This window comes from Mauremys mutica, chromosome 23 (assembly GCF_020497125.1).
Source record: "Mauremys mutica isolate MM-2020 ecotype Southern chromosome 23, ASM2049712v1, whole genome shotgun sequence".
NCBI classification, from domain to species: domain Eukaryota; kingdom Metazoa; phylum Chordata; order Testudines; family Geoemydidae; genus Mauremys; species Mauremys mutica.
Genome location: NC_059094.1, coordinates 6,176,125 through 6,195,401, shown reverse-complemented (window position 1 = coordinate 6,195,401; position 19,277 = coordinate 6,176,125). Strand labels below are relative to the sequence as shown.

Below are 19,277 nucleotides of genomic sequence, written 5' to 3'. Positions count from 1 at the left end.
CAAGTAAACATAAATCTGAAGTGCAGCTGCTCATTCAAGGGGACGTTTTATTCCTTTTAAAATTATAGCATTAGCCAGGACTAAACTCTGTAACTTAGTTTGAGAAGGAAGCGCTCTTAAACTCCTATTTTTAGTCACACTTAATTTTCTATCACATCTTTTTGATTGCCAACTGTAGGTGAATTGGCTTGGAATGTTTGAGCAAAGTTGGTTCAAGTGTGTTTTGTTATGGGGGAAAATACACCACTTTACCCACTTTAGGAATTTTGATATTATGTTCTTGTCTAACAGACTTATGGATACCATGGCTAATCAGCAGAGATTGAATCCGGAACAGTATTAAAAATGCACAAGCTCCTAGCATTTGAGTGAAAGAGTTAACACAATTAGCTGGAAGTAAACAGCAAACTGTTATAGTTACTGGGACCAGCCACTAGAGGGAGACACAATCACACACACTAAGGCAATGTATGACACTAGTATGACTCAAAAATGGCTCAAGGAATCTAATTTAAAATTGGCATAAAGGTGATCCTCACTGAGGAATGGAAATTAATACTTTTTTTGGGGTGGGGGGTGAAGTTTATAAACTCTCAGTGATATTGCAAGCAGCTCTTGACTTTGACTAGTAGCTGGCTTGTCAAACATTAACTATCCTCAGTTTTGACAACTATAACTGACAGTGTATTTACATCCTTGTTACTGATAAGCTAATTGCCTCACTTTTGACATCCATCCAATCTCTCCTTGATAGTGCATCTTCTGTCTTCCTCGTCTCCGATGCTTTGCAACATCCACTGGGATCAAAGAACAAGAAAAGGACTCTAACTTGGACACTGACAGTCTCTAGCCAGCTGCAACTTCCCAGTTGCCATTATACTCCATCCTGCAGCCACTGGGAACTGCATGGCACATGGCAGCATCTGGAATAAAACTCTGATTCTCTTGCTCCCAAAGCAGGTGCCTTCACCACCTAAGGAACAGAGGAGGATCTTTGTTAGCTGATATGACTCTCAGGACACACAGCTGAGCAGTTCTGATTCTAGCCTGTGGAGGGAGGTGGTGTGTAACATACACAGAGAGAGAAATAGACATTTTCACAAATGCATAAGCAAAAAACAAAACATGTGACTTCCCCTTTAAGAGGAATAATAAATAAAGTGTGTATCCATTATATTTTGCTGCTTCAATGCATTTATGATGCATCATGCCATTTGGACAGAACCCTGAGGGGTCTCAGAGCTAGGGTGATCAGATAGCAAGTGTGAAAAAACGCCACAGGGCGTGGAGGGTAATAGGAGCCTATATAAGAAAAAGACCCAAAAATCGGGACGGTCCCTATAAAATCAGGACATCTGGTCACCCTACCCAGAGCTGAGAAAACTTCAGCGTGTCAGACTTCACAAAAATTAAGAGTAAGATTTTAAAGTACTCCTGGATACACAGTGCAAAATCCTAAGCGCAAGAGTGAGATGTTTTAACATTAATCCAAAACAAGTGAGTCAAACTCTGTATGAGTGAAACTTGGCAGGGCCGACTCTGGGTATGAGCTTACATCAGAGACACTGAAATTCCTTTGCTGCTTTTTGCCCTTCTGACTCAAGATTTTCCCTGTTAACCCCTTCCCCAGATGGTCCCCAGGAAGCCCCGAATGATGCCTCTTCCCCCTTGTTTGTACCCCTCCCACTGTGTTCTAGCCCTCATGCTGCAGCCACCACCCAAGGCCGTAGTGGACCAGACAGGGATCTCTTTGGAGTCTGTCAAGGCTGCTGCATTTAACGCCCCCAAGGGGGTGCAGTGCAGCAGTGCTCCCCCCTCAGAGGTGCTGAGCACGTCCAACTTATGCTGGACTCAGGAGTGAGATTTTTTTGTATTCTTTGCTCCTGCCTTTGAGGAAACACAAATCACGTACGTGCCCATCCCGAGGTTGCGCCTGACCTGACTTGACTTAGCCACAGAAATTAAAAAAAAAAAAAAAAAAGAAAAAAAGGCAAAATCCAAGACACAGTAAATCCCTTAAATCCAGTACCCACATGATCCCAGTCTGATCTGGCCCCAAAACTTCATTATCCCATGTCAGGAAACAACCCCATCTGGCACTCATCTCACCCCTCCCTGGTGCCTGAAAAACACACTGAGTCTTGCAGCGTATCTGGAAACATTTCAAGTCCATGTTCTAGCACACTAAGGGAGGGAGACAAGCCTGCAGGAGTCCTCTCCTATATCAAGAGAGCCTTAGTTCCAATGCCACTACCATGGCAAAGTGGCACTAATTCAGCATCCTGCATGCGAGTGTGCATGTTGGCTTCTGGGTGTAGTATCTGATACAGTCTGCATTCTTTTGCCTTCTTTCCTTCCTTGTTTGTGCACTAGCATCTCAGCCCTGGAAACAGGCCTTGTTTGTTACTGTGGCTTCTGTCTGCTGCCTTGTGCTTCTGCAGCTGCAGAATGCAACAAATTGGAGGAGCAGAGTGGTTATTTCAGCATAACTATGACAGCTCTTTATTTCACTGATTGCTGTGGAAACTGCCATTTTCATTATTTACATAAGAACATACAAACAGCCATACCGGGCCAGACCAATGGTCCATCTAGCCCAGTATCCTGTCTTCTGACAGTGGGCGATGCCAGAGGGAATAAACATATCAGGTAATCATCAAGTGATCCATCCTGTCGCCCACTCCCAGCTTCTGGCAGTCAGAGGTTTAGGGACATGCAGAACATAGGATTGAGTCCCTGACCATCTTGGCTAATAGCCATTGATGGCCCTATCCTCCATCAACATAAGGAATTCTTTTTTTGAATCCATGCTTAGTTTTGGCCTTCCTGACATCCCTGGTAAAGAGTTCCACAAGTTGACTGTGCACTGTGTGAAGAAATACTTCCTTTTGTTTGTTTTAAACCTGCTGCCTATTAATTTAAGTGGGTGACCCTTGGTTCTTGCGTTATGTGAAGGGTTAAATAACACTTCCTTATTTACTTTGTTCACACCAGTCATGATTTTATAGACTTCTATCATATCCCCCCTTAGTGGTGTCTTTTCTAAGATGAACAGTCCCAGTCTTTTTAATCTCTCCTCATGTGGAAGCTGTTCCATATCTTTAATCATTTTTGTTTCCCTTTTCTGAACCTTTTCAAATTCTAATATCTGTTTTTTGAGATGGGATGACCAAAACTGCACACAGTATTCAAGATGTGGGCGCACCATGGATTTATATGGTGGCAATATGATAGTTTCTGTCTTATTATCTATCCCTTTTCTAATGATTCCCAACATTCTGCTCGCTTTTTTGGCTGACACTGCACCCTGAGTGGATGTTTTCCGAGAACTATCCAGGATGACTCCAAATTTTCTTTCTTGAGTGGTAACAGCTAATTCAGATCCCATCATTTTGTATGTATAGTTGGGATTATGCTTTCCACTGTTTATTACTTTGCATTTATCCACACTGAATTTCATCTGCCATTTTGCTGCCCAGCCACCCAGTTTTGTAACTCTTGGCAGTTTGCTTTGGATTTAATCCGTCAGACCAGTACAGCCTGGCCAATAGCAGGGCAAACTCCCCCACACCACCCTCTGCAGACAGGACCAGTGTAGGTAGCAGTGGTGTGAGCAATATACCCCTAGCTCTTCTCACTAGCATCCCTCAGTTCCGATCTCAAATGAGCACCTTTAGGGGGAAGAGGGGAATTAAGTCCTTGGCTGCTCTGCTGAGAATGCCATCCTTGCTGGCAATCACTTGGTGTTTTTTATGAAAGGGACACAGAGTGTGTCTACACCGCCGTTACAATCCCGGGCTAATCCATCCAGCTGACTCAGGCTCACAGGGCTCGGGCTAAGGAGCTGTTTAATAGCAGTGTAGATGTTCGGGCTCAGGCTGCAGCCTGAGCTCTGGGACCCTCCTACATCGCAGGGGCCTAGAGCCTGGGCTCCAGCCCGAGCCTGAACATCTACACTGCAATTAACCCCCCCCCCCTTAGTTTGAGCCCCAGAAGCCTGAGTCATCTGGCATGGGCCAGCTGCAGGTGTCTAATTGCAGTGTAGACACACCCTGAGGGCCTGATTCTCCTTTGCCATGCACCTCATGTCATCATTTACCAGTGTAAAATGAATGTCAAGCGATTCCATCACGGTTTCAGTAGCATTTTATTCCGACTTGGCACTGTTGTAACCGACAATACAGAGTGCAGAGCAAATGAAGAATCAGGCCCTTAAACCTTTCCAGGCTGGGACCACAGACTAGATGGTAACATTAGGGCTTGGGCCTGGCCTTTGTTTCTGGCCTTGAGGTGAAGGATTTCCATGTCGTGTAACTACTCTGCCAAGGCATTCAATCTCTGTCACTTAGAACAGTGTAAGGTAAGTCAGATATTGGACCTAAACACAACTGACATTGTCCTGTTTAGAAAATTGTCCTGGATGGTAGAGGAAGCTGTGGACTGGCCCCTGTTTTGGAAGGAAGCTCTGTTCATTAAACTTGCAACTTGGTATTTTTTTCAGAGGGGAAGGAGGACTGAGAGAGGTTTGCTACAGTTTATTTGACCTAGTTAAGAAAAATATCAAGTTGCCTCGGGCAAGTCATTAATTTACACGTACTTCTTCCTGCCTGAAGCATGTTGCAGAGAATACTGACTTGTAGACAAGTGAAGATGCTCACTTTCACAGTTCACAGGAAGTCTGCCCAGAGTTGCAGCTGCCTTGTGGTATGTTAGTAGCTAGAACTGACATCCGAAAGGAAAGGCAGCAAGTCTGCAAGAGAACTCCACAATCGGAGACCTCAAAATTCACCTGGGATGGTGTGAAACTTTCTCTTTTGCTGCCTCTTTGGCAGAAGCTATAGGTCCTTCAAGATTATTTTTACATTTAACTTCAGTGCTGGATTCAAGTATTGCTTTGTGGGCTGAAGTTCTTTCTGTAAAACAGCCACCGCATGGACAGAGCAAGCTTTCTGCATGTGGTTCCCCCCAATGTACCTCAGCCCTGATCAACAGGGAAGGGGGCAACCGTGTTTAGGGGGAAGGTGGGAGTGAAACCTCCATGACCCATTCAGCTCTCATCCTCTCTGCTGTGACAGTGAATGGGAGCAGTTGTGGTGATGCTCTGTGTCACCTGTTCACTGGGAATGTGCAGGGCCTCTGCAAACCCACTTAACTGGGGCTACTTCAGCGCGTCCTTTTCCAAACCCCGCAGGCTTCCCTCTGAAGATACATGTTGTATGGATTTTTAGAAATGCTGTATGTTACAGTTGTGGAGGGAGGGAGGAGCAACTTTCTTTTACATAATGTTATGCCCGGTACTACATTCTAGAAGATTCAATTGGTTTTGGTCTAGAAGTCAAAACCCTGTACTCTCCAGTCGGTGGAAAATCTTTTCTTAGTACTGGAACCTCACTTGTCTGAAACTCCCTGTTACTAAGACACAGATCTATTTTGGGTAACAGTGTAAATTCCCACATCTGTGCAAAACCTGAACTCTCCAAACATTATCAACATACTGTCTCCCCCAATGTCATTTACATAACATACGTTGTTATGCAGCTTGAAAACAGCCCCCATGAACGTTGTTTTACCTGTGGCAGAGCAGGTGAAAACTGAAACTGGCAAATCCCAATCTCAAAGCACTCAGTGGTCTAATTGTCCTGAGTGCATCTTGGCTTCAGTGGTTTAGGAGATAGCATTTAAAAGAAAGGTGAACAATGTTTTTTTGGTAACTGTGGCAACATATTGAAGATGAAATCTTATTTGATGAGTCAGTACTGTGGTCATTTGGGCAGGTTTGATTTTGCATAGACAACATTCTTGCAGATTCCTAAGGAACAGTTTGCTCGTTAGCAGGGAGCAAGGCGAGTGCAAGAATCAGGGAGATGAGTGGAACTGAGCTCAACCTCGGTAAACGTGCAGAAAATTCACTGAAGGACTCTGCTGAACAAAACTGGGTTTTTGTCTGGCAATACGGAAACCACACACAACCTGGCAGGGCTTGGGGGAGTCTGGAGCAAAGTAAACTCCCCAGGGGGGTTATTTATAGATGCAGAAACAGTAATGACCAGTCAAAAATAAATTAAAAAAAACACACAAAAAAGAGCCAAATTAGAAATACCTTCTACGTTGTGATCCTAAATGTTGCACATCAGCTGTGTACATGTGTGTACTGCACTTTCCTTGTAACGCTGCCCTGGAAGAAAGAGTTTTTGTCTACTGCAGTCTCGTGCCTGGTCTCGCGACGTCATTCATTTTAGGTTCCAGTGCAGTGCACCAGTTTCAGTGCACCTATTGAAGTAGAAGAGGGAGCAGTTTTATTGATTCTTACCTGAGCTGGTGTACAAAGAGGAGTTTCCATTTTTCCTCAGTGTTCTGTGTCAGAGGTACTGACTGACTGTGTAGGAAGGCACTGGAAAACAAAAAAAAGAACAGGAACAAGAATGTTATTGATGTGTAATCAGAAGAAAATGGAAGGAACAGTTCTTTTTCATCTCCAGTTTTTACTATCCAATCATTATATCCCCTCCCCCGAGGGACCAGTCACCCTCCAGCATATGTCCAAGTGCCTTGTCCTGTTTGGGTTTAAATGATTCAAGCAATGGAGATTCAGCCACTTCCATTTGGGGACTATCAATCCAGCACGTCACTGAGGGGGATCTACCGGATGGTCAGCCCAATTTTTCTTTTGTTTTAATTCCATCTTGTAAATCTGGAGGCGTAGGCACTGTGGGTCTGCCATGGTGGGTCTGCCACTCAGGCACTCCAGCAGTGAGGGCACTATAAACACGTAGGTAGCCTGGGCAGTGCCGATCACTGCTGGCACTTAACCAGGACTAGTACTTATTACCTCTGCTCTCACAACTCATCCAAAGCAATTCATCTCCCTCCTGGGTGTTTACGCTCTTCACATACTTGTGGGTGGTTATTCTAGCACCCAGAGTACTTAGCGGCCTGATATTAGGAGTACAGAATTCCCCCAGCGCCCATCAAAGTCAGCGAGCATTGAGGTGCTCCAGATGCCCTTAGTTGTCCTGGAGCCGCGCTGTTTTATGAAGTAATTGCAGCACCATCTGTTGGTAGAGAAGCGGCAATGAACACAATTCTCCCTGATTTGTGGATTCAGGGAAAAGGGCCTGAAGCGGGGAAATGACTAATATTTGTTGTCTAGCGGTTTGTTTTGATTATTTCAGGTTCAGATGTTGGTGAGTATGTGATTATTTTTCCTGGCCTCTTTAATTTATGCCGTGTTCTTGAGGAATGTCTTGCCTCTAACAGTAATTGCCCTAATATGCAAAGCCCGTGGAAAGATAATGGGGTTGAATGCAACAGGCGATTAATCAAACTCCAGCACAGCTTTTGAGTGACCATTGATTGATCCCATGTTATCACTAGGCTTAATGCTCTTGAGACCTATAGAGAAGGGACCTGGGTTCTTGTAGACCTGGTTTTACAGGAGAATCCTTCACTGATGCTGATGACTGCTTGATTCTGCGCTGGGTTCTTTGCCGCCATTCAGCTCCTCTTGGGCCGTACAGTCTTTAAACGCTATCGTTGCAGGGCTCTGCCTCCTCCTGCCTCCTGCTGGCTGTTTAGCAGGGCTCATTAGTGCCGCTTGACTGTGATTGCCATTGAGAATGCAGTTAGTGAGGAAACCAGGATCAAGAGTGGCCGATGGCAGGAGGAGGCGGAGGGCACATTGCATTGTGTAGGGATGGTACTGACATGCTGTATGGCCCAAATGCAGGAGGGACAGACTCCATCAGAGAGGGGTGATTACAAAAAGAAAAGAAGGGACAAAGGAATTAGAGGATAGAGCGGTGAGAAGAGAGAGGCAACGAATGAGAAGGAGAGCGAGGTGGAGAGAGGTGTTCCCCAGATAACAGCCAGCACAAACACAGCAAGACGACAGGAGAAAACTGGAGGGCAAGGAGAGCAGAGACTTGAGAAACTGGAGCAGAAACGGGGCTTTAAAGAGTCTAGAGAGAATATTGTAAATAAACAGCTTCTTAAACAGAGCGATGCCAAAACTGCTCCTTTCCACTGAGATGCGCCGACGTTTCGAACCCATCACCGCCTGCAACAGTATGTAGGGAAATTCCCCTCCCCCATCCAGAAAGTATTCTTTGTGACCGTGACGTCAAAGCGAACGTCAGATGAAGAGGTTTGGAGAGAACAGACGATAATAGACGCTAGCGTCAGTGAGAAACCTGGCAGAGAGCATGGTGGGGGCGGGGTCCAGAGGAGGAAGTTTTGGGGGCAGAAAGAAGCTGCAACCTTCCTTCAAGGGTCTCTGGAGCATCCTTTAGCATGATAGCTCAAGGACTGTCACATTAACCTGGCGTCTTTCCGTAGTGTTGCCCTTCTAGGGGGTCCCAGTTCGTGAGACCTGTCAGGATTCTCTCTCTCATCCGTTGGAAACATAGAGCTGCCTGTCCGTCTTGTAGCAAAGTGCTGGTGAGTTCGCAGTGTCGCTCTGGGATATCTGACAAAGCGCAAAAGAGCTTTGTCTTCAAATGTAGCTGAAGGCTTCCGTGCCTTTTATGCAGGCTTAGGTAGTTGGAGATAACCAAGGCAGGAAGGCCTGTGTGAGATTTCTGGCAAAAGCGTATATATACACACCTGTTTCTTCACTGTGTTGCCTATTGTATTGTCAGTGAACTGGTACAAAGTGGGTACAAAGCTTTGTCTTTGTTATGTCTCCACTACCAGCTAGGGGTGTGATTCCCTTGCTTGTGGGCACATACTTGGGCTCGCTCTCATCACGCTAGGGTGAGTATAAATCGCAGTGTAGCCTCGCCAGCACAGACAGCCTGGCTAGCGAGCCTGGCTCAACACACACACAAACTGCCTCAGCCTCCCAGCTCTGGTTTTGCTCGTGTGCAGTGAATGAGAGAGAGGAAAAGCTCTTTCTTCTGCCTGGCACTGGTGGGTCTGTACTTGGCATGGCTCAGTCGTGCCTCCGCTGGTGCTACATGTGCTGTCGCAGCCACACTGCGGTTTATACTCGTGCTAACGCAGGGGTTCTCAAACTGCGGGGGCAGGACCCCTCAGGGGTTGTGAGGTTATTATGTGGGGGGTCGAGAGCTGTCAGCCTCCACCCCAAACCCTGCTTTGCATCCGGCATTTATGATGGTGTTAAATATATAAACAAGTGTTTTTAATTCATAACGGGGGTCGCACTCAGAGGCTCGCTGCGTGAAAGGGGTCACCGGTACGAAAGTTTGAGAACCACTGTGCTAATGTGAGTAGATGTATCCGAGCTGGGACTCGCACCCCGGCTAGTAGAGTAGATGTAGCCTTCCTGATCTGGTAGCATTTTGAACCCTTGTTTCACTTTTTGCACAGGTGTAAATGATGACCCACGGTGCAAGGCCGTGCAGAAGCAGGCTCTCCATTTTAAGAGTGGGGGCTAGATTGGCTTCAGGGCGTAGACTGGCTGCTGCCAGTGTCAGTGAGGACAGGGGGGCAGAGGACAGGGGGAGTCCAGAGGAGGAAGTTTTTGTGGCAGAAAGAAGCTGCAGCCTTCCTTAAAGGGTCTCTAGAGCATCTGCTCGGCTCCTAAAGTGGGCCGTGTTGGCTGCATTGAGCATGTGGCCAGGGAGTGCACAGATTCCGAGTCTCCTCCCCAAGGCAGCTCCTGCCCTTGGAGCCTCCTACAGAGAGTTACAGCTGCCCGCCTGCAGCAGGAATCCCGAAGGAGGGCGGTGCCAGGAACACCGCCTGCTCTGCCTCATGCGGAGTGGGACTGACATTGCTACGCCAGCCCTAGCGAGCCTGGCCCAACACACACACAAACTGCCTCAGCCTCCCAGCTCTGGTTTTGCTCGTGTGCAGTGAATGTGGGAGAGGAAAAGCATTTTTCTTCTGCCTGTAAAGCGTTCTGTGCTATAACTCACTGGGCCATTCTGATACCCAGCGAAGAGAATAGGCCTGAAGAGCAATGAATTTAGACCCATACAGAATCCTTGATAAATGAAGCTGAAAATCCAAGCAGAATGTACCATTGTTTTGGGTTTTTTTAAATGACAGGTACCGCAGTTCAGCTGAGTTGAAATGAACTCCCAGTGAACTGAGTGCGTAGGCTCAGCTGAATTGCCTATTTCATTCAAATCCTTATGTCTGAAAAGAAATGTATTATGTAAAGGCGGCAAGAGGGACAGAAGCAGAGAGATTTCGTGTAGCTCTCTGCCTTAACTAGCTGTGATCAGGGGAGAACTGCTAACTGGGCTGGGATATTAGAAAGAGGTGGAAGTGAATTTCCCTAGTAAACCAGTAAAATGAAAACTTTGCCCATTGGAAGCCCATTGGAAGCAGAAGCTCCTGCCTTAGAGATGCTAGTATCTGCATAAATATGATTGGTAGATTTTTTCTGAAAAAATAGTCACATGGTGTTTATTGATCTGGAAAAGGCCTTTGACTGAATTCCAGGAGAAATCATGGTTGTCCATGAAGGAGAAAATGGTTTGATAACTTTATGTGCCTTCTTAAGCTATATATGTACGTGCAGTGTCAATAGTCAGAACTTCTGCTGGTGAAACAGATTAAGTATTGATAAAGATGGGAGTGCATCAGGGATCAGCACTGAGACCCTTCTTGTTTATCTTTGTCCATATAACACCCTCACAAGGAGCATACAGGAGGAGGCACATTGGTGCGTGCTGTTTGCAGACGATATCATTCTATGCCGTGAAGAGAAAGTCTAGAACAGCATCTCGATAAGTGGAGAGATGTGTTAGAGAGACGTGGGCTCAAAATAAGCAGGGGAATAATGGAGTCTATGATATAATTTCAATAATGTAACACCGAAGAATTATCCCTGAAACTAGATGGGCAGACAATACTGAAAGCACAAAGTTTCAAGTATCTGGGTTCCAGACTCCTAGCAAGTGGGGACAGGGATGACAACATTTGAGTTAGGATAATAAATGCCTGTTTCAAATGGCGAGAGATAAGTGGTGTAGAATGTGACAGGAAGATAGCAGGACGGTAGGGAGAGGCTCTCAGATGGGGGTCTGTCCAGTTTCAAGGTGTGGTGCTGAGTGTTGGGCAACACAGGGGAAATAAGAGCAAACAATCTGTTCCGGAGAAATGTGAATATTGAGCTGGATGAGTGGTGTGAGCCAGGGAGAGCGTGTGAGGAATGTGTATGTTAGAGACATGCTCAAAGTAACACCCAGAAATGAAAAAACGAGGGCCTGCAGGCTCAGATGGTCTGTGCATGTAAAGTGCAGTCCTGACAACTGCCTGGGTAACAGCAAGATCGAAGGAAGACGATTGAGGGGCTGACCCAAGGAGAAGTGGTGGGATGTCACAAAGGAAGACATGTTAGCATGTGGTGTGGTAGAGGACGTGGCATTGAATAGAGCACTTAGGAGTGTGGGGACTCGTAGAGCGGACCCCGGTTGATGGGATTAAGGCATGGAGGAGGAAGAAGAAGAAGAAGATATTTTTCTGGAAAGTCTGAAGCAGATGAAGTATTTAGAAGCTGTGGCGAGTTTAAAAAATTAGCTGTTCCTCACCTTTGGGAATTTTCCTAACATATCCTGGGAACAGCATAACACAAAGGCAGCTCGGCCTACAAGCTTCAGATTTGATTTTATAGGTTGCTCTTGGCATGTACTGGTGCCTTACACTAGTGTTAGGGCAGCTGGCAGGAATTTTGAAGTTATTACAATCTGCGTTTGTACTTTGAGCATCACAGCACTCTGAATTCTGCAGGTTGACTTGTGTGTACTTCAGGAAGTACATGTCGGTCTGATGCCAACTTCCTAGACACTGTATCAGTGCCAAGCACTATTTAGGAAGCACACCTAGCCACACTTCAGGCTTTGTAAAATTTCTGCAGAGAAATATCATGGCAAATCCCTGTGGCACCGATGCTTTAGGCCTGGAAATTTGCATCAGGTTTTCCTAAAAGTCCTGCCAAAGCCACATGATCTAGTGGATTAAGTACAGGCCTGGGAGCCATGAGATCCTGAGTTATGATCCATCCAATAGCAGTAAGTAGCATTAATAATAGTCTGCATTTGTGTAGCACTTTAAAAACCTTATTGGATGAGGAGTCACGACACCCCTCTGAAGTGCAGTAGGAAAATATTAATTGACCTCATTATACAGATGGAGAAACTAAGGCTCAGCAAGTCTAAGGCCAATATTTTCTCAAGTGGCTTCTAATTTCGAGTACTTCAATTCTTGGAGGCACCCAAAATCAGAGGCCAGTTTTGAAAATGTGGGCCTTGACCTCTGGGTCTCATTGTATCCATTATTTCAGAGAATATTACTCACCTATCTGCAAGCAAGTGGCTGTGGACATCCTTTAGTCCTGTATGTTTTCAGATTTCATGTATGGTAAGTACCCCATTTTACAGATGATGATCCCACACTTTCACAGGCCTTGGGTGGCAGGCCAGTCCTCGCCCACAGATAACCTGCCAACCTGAAGCATATTCTCACCAGTAACTGCACACTGCACCATAGTAACTCTAACTCAGGAACCAATCCATGCAACAAACCTCGATGCCAACTCTGCCCACATACCTACACCAGCGACACCATCACAGGACCTAACCAGATCAGCCACACCATCACCGGTTCATTCACCTGCACGTCCACCAATGTAATATACGCCATCATATGCCAGCAATGGCCCTCCGCTATGTACATCGGCCAAACTGGACAGTCTCTACGGAAAAGGATAAATGGACACAAATCAGATATTAGGAATGGCAATATACAAAAACCTGTAGGAGAACACTTCAACCTCCCTGACCACACAATAGCAGATCTTAAGGTGGCCATCCTGCAGCAAAAAAACTTCAGGACCAGACTTCAAAGAGATACTGCTCAGCTTCAGTTCATCTGCAAATGTGACACCATCAGCTCAGGATTAAACAAAGACTGTGAATGGCTTGCCAACTACAGAACCAGTTTCTCCTCCCTTGGTTTTCACACCTCAACTGCTAGAACAGGGCCTCATCCTCCCTGATTGAACTAACCTCGTTATCTCTAGCTTGCTTCTTGCTTGCATATATATACCTGCCCCTGGAAATTTCCACTACTTACATCCGACGAAGTGGGTATTCACCCACGAAAGCTCATGCTGCAAAACGTCTGTTAGTCTATAAGGTGCCACAGGATTCTTTGCTGCTTTTAGAGACCCAGAGACACGTAGACTTCCATGCAAGCCACTTAACCTCTCCAGTCCTTGCTTCCCTCATGTGTAATGGGGTAATACTGACCCCTCTCACAGCTGTGCCTGAGGATTAACTAGGGTAATGTTTGTATAGTGATGGGAAAATACAAACCCTTACTTTGTGGAGTGGTAGTGGTCTCTCAGAAGGCAAGCTGATGATTAGCTCCCTGTTACAAGCGTGGTTTTGACCACTGAGTCCTTCCATGAATTTCACCAAAATGACACCAATCCACCTGAAGTTCCTTATGTGTGGGGTAATGAAATGGTTAAGCATGTGATTGTTTTATCTGGTGCCTCTCCTGATAATCCAAATACTGCTACAGCAACAGAAAAGTCTTGTCATTCAAGTGGCAGGGCTTGTACTTTTGGAACCAAAGGTTTTGGGGTCTGTCCTTGCTGATAACCATAGTGTCTGTTTGGGCTCAGAGGGCAAATGGAGACATCATAGTGGTCCTCTCCTGGAAGAGAGTTTTATCAGAGATTTTGGGGTAATCTGACATGGTGTTGGGAAAAATCAGTATTTGGCCCTTGGGGGATAAAAGGTTTATGCCACTTGCACCTCAAAACCAGCATGGGCCAGAAACTCCAAGTTAGTTTTATTCTTTTGACTTTCATAAGGCCTGAGCTCTGGGACTGAGATTATTTGATTTTAGTTTATTATGGTCTGAGAATTCCATGACCCCTGTGTCCTGGGGTCCACTCACCGCAGGTGGCATCTCCTCCTGGGGATTAGCTCTACCAGGCATTGCACCCTCCTTGGGTGGGGTCTTCACCCATCCTGTCTCACCCTGCAGCACCTCTCACTCCAGGAACTGCAGCCACCTCTTCGTGACTCAGCCCTCCAGCCCGGTCACCATACAGGTTCCCCTTCCGGGAGTAATGGAACAAAGTCTTTCCCAGACCAACTATGCCCGGCTGTCCACTGCCCTGCCAGTGCAACATCCCTAGTGGCAGGTAGGGGAACCCGGGCCCACCCTCTACTCCAGGTTCCAGCTCAGGGGCCCTCTGGTCAGCAGCCAAAGCCTGCACTGTCCTACCTTGCTGCTTCCCCCTGAGCCTTCTCCTACCTATCTGGCTTCCCCATTCTCTGGGTTCACCACCCTCCCTCCTCCCAGAGGGTGACTGCAACCTACTTTCCTGTAGGCCCTTTCTGCTCTCAGTTTCTGGGTTTTATACAGGTACCTCCTGTCTAGCCGAGCCTCATTTAATCAATCCCTGGTTCCTCCTCCAGGTGCAGCCAGGGGAGTTAATTGGCCCCTTCCAAGCCGTGGACACCCTATCACAATCTGTCAAGTTCTGTGCAGCTTCATGCGTGACAATGTATGCAAATCATTTCATTAGTTACTTTGAATATTTTTAAAAGTGCATCTAACCATACACATCACTTCAGAAGTATAAAAAGAAGAAACTCTGTAGCTGTAGTGCCGGCGGAATGAAGCCTGATGCTCATCCACGGTGAAGGCTTCCTTCCCCCTCTGTGTGCTGCAGTCCTGGTCTGGAGGGGCAGCAGGTAGTTTAGCCTCTATGGCTCATGCCTTTTTAGGGCTCTCTGCTGAGTTTGCCAGTTAGTGCAAAGCATGGTGGGGAGTTTCTGATGCAAGAGCAGGAACTGAGACTCTCCAAACTAATCTCATATCAAGGCCACTTAAACATCCATTCGATGAAAACTGCTTTTAACCCCTACTGAGCCGGGCTGGATTCGACTGAGCATTAACTGTGCTGTGAAGCATCGAGTCCCCTAAACTGTGCTAATGTAACAGGGGACCTAGATATATATAATTTCATACAAAAAACTGTGTCAAAAGACATTTGGGTTACTTCACAGTTAGGGATACTAGAATTAAAGGTTAATTCTATCTACAATGTGATACAATCTTCAATTACAAGATCATTGCTATTTTTCCTCACAAGCTGACAGCAGAATTTGAATCCAGGCTCATTATAGCCTCAGCACACACTGCTATTGCTTGAGCTAAAGGAATACCTGGTAGTAGGAGTTATTCTCTGTATGGTTCAGCGTCTACCATGGAACATGGCTTACTGAGCCACACCTGCAGGGCTGGCCTTACCATGAGGCGAACTGAGGCGGCCGCCTCAGGTGCCACTAGGTCCTAGTGGGGCTCCACTAGGACCCAGAGTGTAGAAAATTGTCTGCTCCTGGTGCATATGTATTCTCTCTGCTCTAGATGCACAGAGATGATGGAGTGCTGTGCTGGAGGAAGGAGGGCACAAGCGACATAACAGGCAGGCAGGAGAAGAGGTGAGAGGGAATAACAGAAAGCAGCAGGAGCTGACGGAGAGAGAGGAGGAGGAGGAGCCTCTTATGTACCTCTCAAGCACCCCAGAAACCTGGACTGATTAACACCAGCTTCTCAGGGAGCTTCCTGTTTCCTGCTGCTTCCCAGAACCCACTTGAGGAGAACAGGCAGGCAGCTGAAGTAGTAGGAGCCAGTTAAGACGCTGGTATCTTCCCTCACTCAGGGCCTGCTACCAGCCTGCTTATTTGTCCCCTTCAGTTGAGTGTTGAGAGCCACTCTAGCTGGCACAGAACAGCAGTCATGAGTGAAAGAAGAAAACGCCCCTCTGGGGCAGCATTCAGAAAAAGAAAGAAAGCAAAGGAAGCTTTTCTATCTAAGCAGGAAGGAGCTCTCCTGAGTTACATAGACACAAATGTTCACGGTGATTCTTCCGGCCCCAGTGAGGATGGGAGTGGTGAGGAGATGCCTGATCTTCCAGTCAGTCAGAGTGCAGGTGACCTGGCAGCTACTGCAGCATCCATATCTCCATCTCAAATGAATGTAACCATACACATTCCTGAAGAAAAGTGTAGATCAGAGAGAGTGTGGTGGAGGCACAAGAAACAGCTGCTGCTGAGTTTAGTTCCTTAAATCAATATGATCCAGGACTGTGGACCCACTTGAGCAGTAGCCTGAAGGACTTCCTTGTACTGCATAGGCCAAAAACTTCATGTTCCCCAAAGACAATGAAAACAGAAGTTTCCATCCAAGGCATTACTGGTGTGAAATCTCCATTGGTGACAAAGTGGAGAGGCCATGGCTTATGTACTCAAAACCCTGGAATGCTGCATACTGTTTTTGTTGCAAACTCTTCCAGTCTAGTGTTCCAGACACATTGGGTTCTACAGGAAGAAAGGGCTGGAAAAATCTGGCTAGAAATCTGGCATGCCATGAGAAGGCAGCAAATCACCAGAGAGCATTCCATAGGTGGAAAGAGCTTGAAATGAGACTAAGGTTAAAGGCCACCACAGATGATGAGCATCAAGAGAAGATTGCATCAGAGTCTCTTTACTGGCAAAATGTTCTGAAAAGGCTCATTGCCATTGTGAGAATGCTTGCTACCCAAAACTTAGCACTGCGTGGCACTTCAGATCAGCTGTATGTGCCAAACAATGGAAACTTCCTTAAAATTGTGGCGCTGATGGCTGAGTTTGATGCTGTGCTCGAGGAGCATCTAAGAAGAGTCACCACCTAAGAAATGTACACACCCCACTACCTTGGAAAAACAATTCAAAATGAGATCAGACAGTTACTGGCAACAAAAGTCAAACAGAAGATTGTGGCAGATCTGAAGTCGGCAAGATATTACTCTGTTATTCTGGACTGCACACCTGACATCAGCCATACGGAACAAATGACTTAAATGGTGCGTTTTGTAACAACAACAGAACCAAGTGAAAATGTCCCTGCAATGGTGACTGTCAGAGAGCATTTTCTAGAATTTATTGACATGGATGATACTACAGGAGCTGGTATGACAAATGTGCTTCTTAAAAAGCTGGAAGATACAGGAATTGCGATAGCTGACATGAGAGGTCAGGGCTACGATAACGGTGCCAACATAAGAGGAAAGAACAGAGGAGTGCAGACACAGATCCGAGAGTTAAACCCTTGAGGTTTTTTTGTCCCATGCAGTGCTCATTCATTGAACTTGGTCGTCAGTGATGCAGCATTAGCTTCTAGTGAGGCTGCTGAATTTTGTAACATAATTCAAAGCATCTATGTATTTTTCTCTGCGTCAACTCATCGATGTCAAATTTTGAAGCAAGATCCTGGAACATCCTCTCTGACACTGAAACCACTAAGTGCCACATGATGGGAAAGTCGAGCGGAGGCGATAAAGCCTATCAAACACCAAATTGGGAAGACAGATGATGCCATAGTTGTCATTATGGAGGATAATGCTATGACAGGAGCTGTTTGTGGGAGACCAGTGGCAGAGGGAAATGGAATCACCAGAAACATACATAACTTCAAATTTCTGTGTGGCTTAGTGTTGTGGCATGACACACTGTTTGAAATAAATGGTGTAAGCAAGAGACTCCAAGGTGTTGACCGTGATATATCTGGAGCAATGGAACAACTGGACAAAGCAAAGTGACACCTACAGTCTTACCAGTCAGATGAGGGATTTCAAAACGTTCTGAAGAGTGCACAGAAGTTGGCAGAGGAACTTCACACTGAAGCTATTTTCCCACCCATTCAAGAATACAAGAGTCACCGAAGAAGAAGACATTTTGATTATGAGGCACGGGATAATCCCATAAGGGACCCCAAACAACAATTCAAAGTTGAATTCTTTAACCAGGTGCTAGATTGTGCAATACAGTCAGTTGAAGAACGTTTCATGCAGCTCAAGGAACACAGCAGTATATTTGGGATGTTGTACAATATTCCAAAACTCCTCACTATACCAGAAGAAGACCTACACCAGCAATGCAGGGCGCTAGAGACAGTGTTGACACAGGATGCCATGTGCGCATTGATGCGAGTGTTTTAGGTGATGAACTGAAAGCCCTTTCAAGTTACATTTCAGCAGGATCAACTCCAAAGGCTGTTCTGGAATATATGTGCACAAATAAGATGACCACCCTCTTTCCAAATGTTTTTGTTGCTCTGCACATACTTCTAACACTTCCTGTAACAGTTGCCAGTGGAGAACGCCGCTTCTCCAAGCTGAAGTTAATAAAAACACATCTATGCTCCACACTGACACAGGAGAGGCTGGTCGGCCTTGCGACCATCTCAATAGAGCTTGAGCTGGCCCAGACTGTGGACCTTCAGGAAGCAGTTCAAATCTTTGCAACCAAGAAGGCCCGGAAAGCACCACTTTGATTATTCAAAGAGATAAAAATGCCAGTGTTTACTATGCAGACGAGAAAAGTTACATTTGCTGTTCAGGCGTTTGAAAGATAAGTGTTACTTAAAATTTTTGAAGAAGGCATTTTAAATTGTTAGTTCTCCTTTCCTGGGGTAGGTAGCAGAGCAGTATGATGAGAGGAGTGGAACAGGAAGAAGGCAGAGTTGCCAAAACGTTGTGGGTTGGCCCTGCACACCTGGTTGTGAGACAGCAGTGTAATGTGGGGTATGAGGGGTCCCGGGTGCTGTTCCTGGCTCTAGGGTGACTTGATGTCCTGATTTTATTGGGACAGTTCCAATTTTTGGATCTTTTTCTTATATAGGCTCCTATTACCCTCCCACCCTCACCCCAATTTTTCACGCTTGCTGTCTGGTCACCCTACCTGGCTCTGAGAGGGAAGTGTGACTTAGTGATTAGAGAAATGGTTACAGACAGCCTAGCTTAGTGCATAGATCTGGCACATTAATTCTGATAGGGTCTTATCAAATACCTGGATTCTGTTCACAGTTCTGCCTGAAATGAGTTTGTGGAAATTACTTTATTTCTAAACTGGGTGAATAACACTTACCTGTTTCTTAGGACAGGGTTATGAGGTCATGATCAGTAATTAGCATTGTGAACTGCACTGGTGGATTGGTAGTAGGAGAGGTGAAACCCAAACCCAGGCTCTCCTGCCTTCAAAACAAAACTAAGAGCATTTTCTAGCAAAATCTGTGCTGAAGTGAAGTGTGAAAAGAGAGAGGTTCGATTATGACTCAGCGACTACCCTTGCGTGGCCCATCTTGGGGTCCCACCCCCCAGCTGAGGAACACCAGTTTATATGCTTGGGCAGTATGCAAGCATTTTGAGAGTAGTGACTCATTTCTGGAGTCATTATCATTATGCCATATCAGTTCTGTACGGAATAATCAACATCAGAAGCTGATGGGATATTTTGTTGTTGCCA

At 45.9% G+C, this 19,277-nt stretch overlaps 1 long non-coding RNA gene across 1 annotated transcript in view; it reads left to right on the top strand.

Annotated features, from left to right (window-relative positions):
- Positions 1-1,176, top strand: part of LOC123355235 — a 45,499-nt gene extending 44,323 nt beyond the window's left edge. The window contains exon 3 of the long non-coding RNA XR_006575024.1: positions 755-1,176. This is a non-coding gene — a long non-coding RNA (uncharacterized LOC123355235). The remainder of the gene's footprint in view (positions 1-754) is intronic.
- Positions 1,177-19,277: the final 18,101 nt, after the last annotated feature.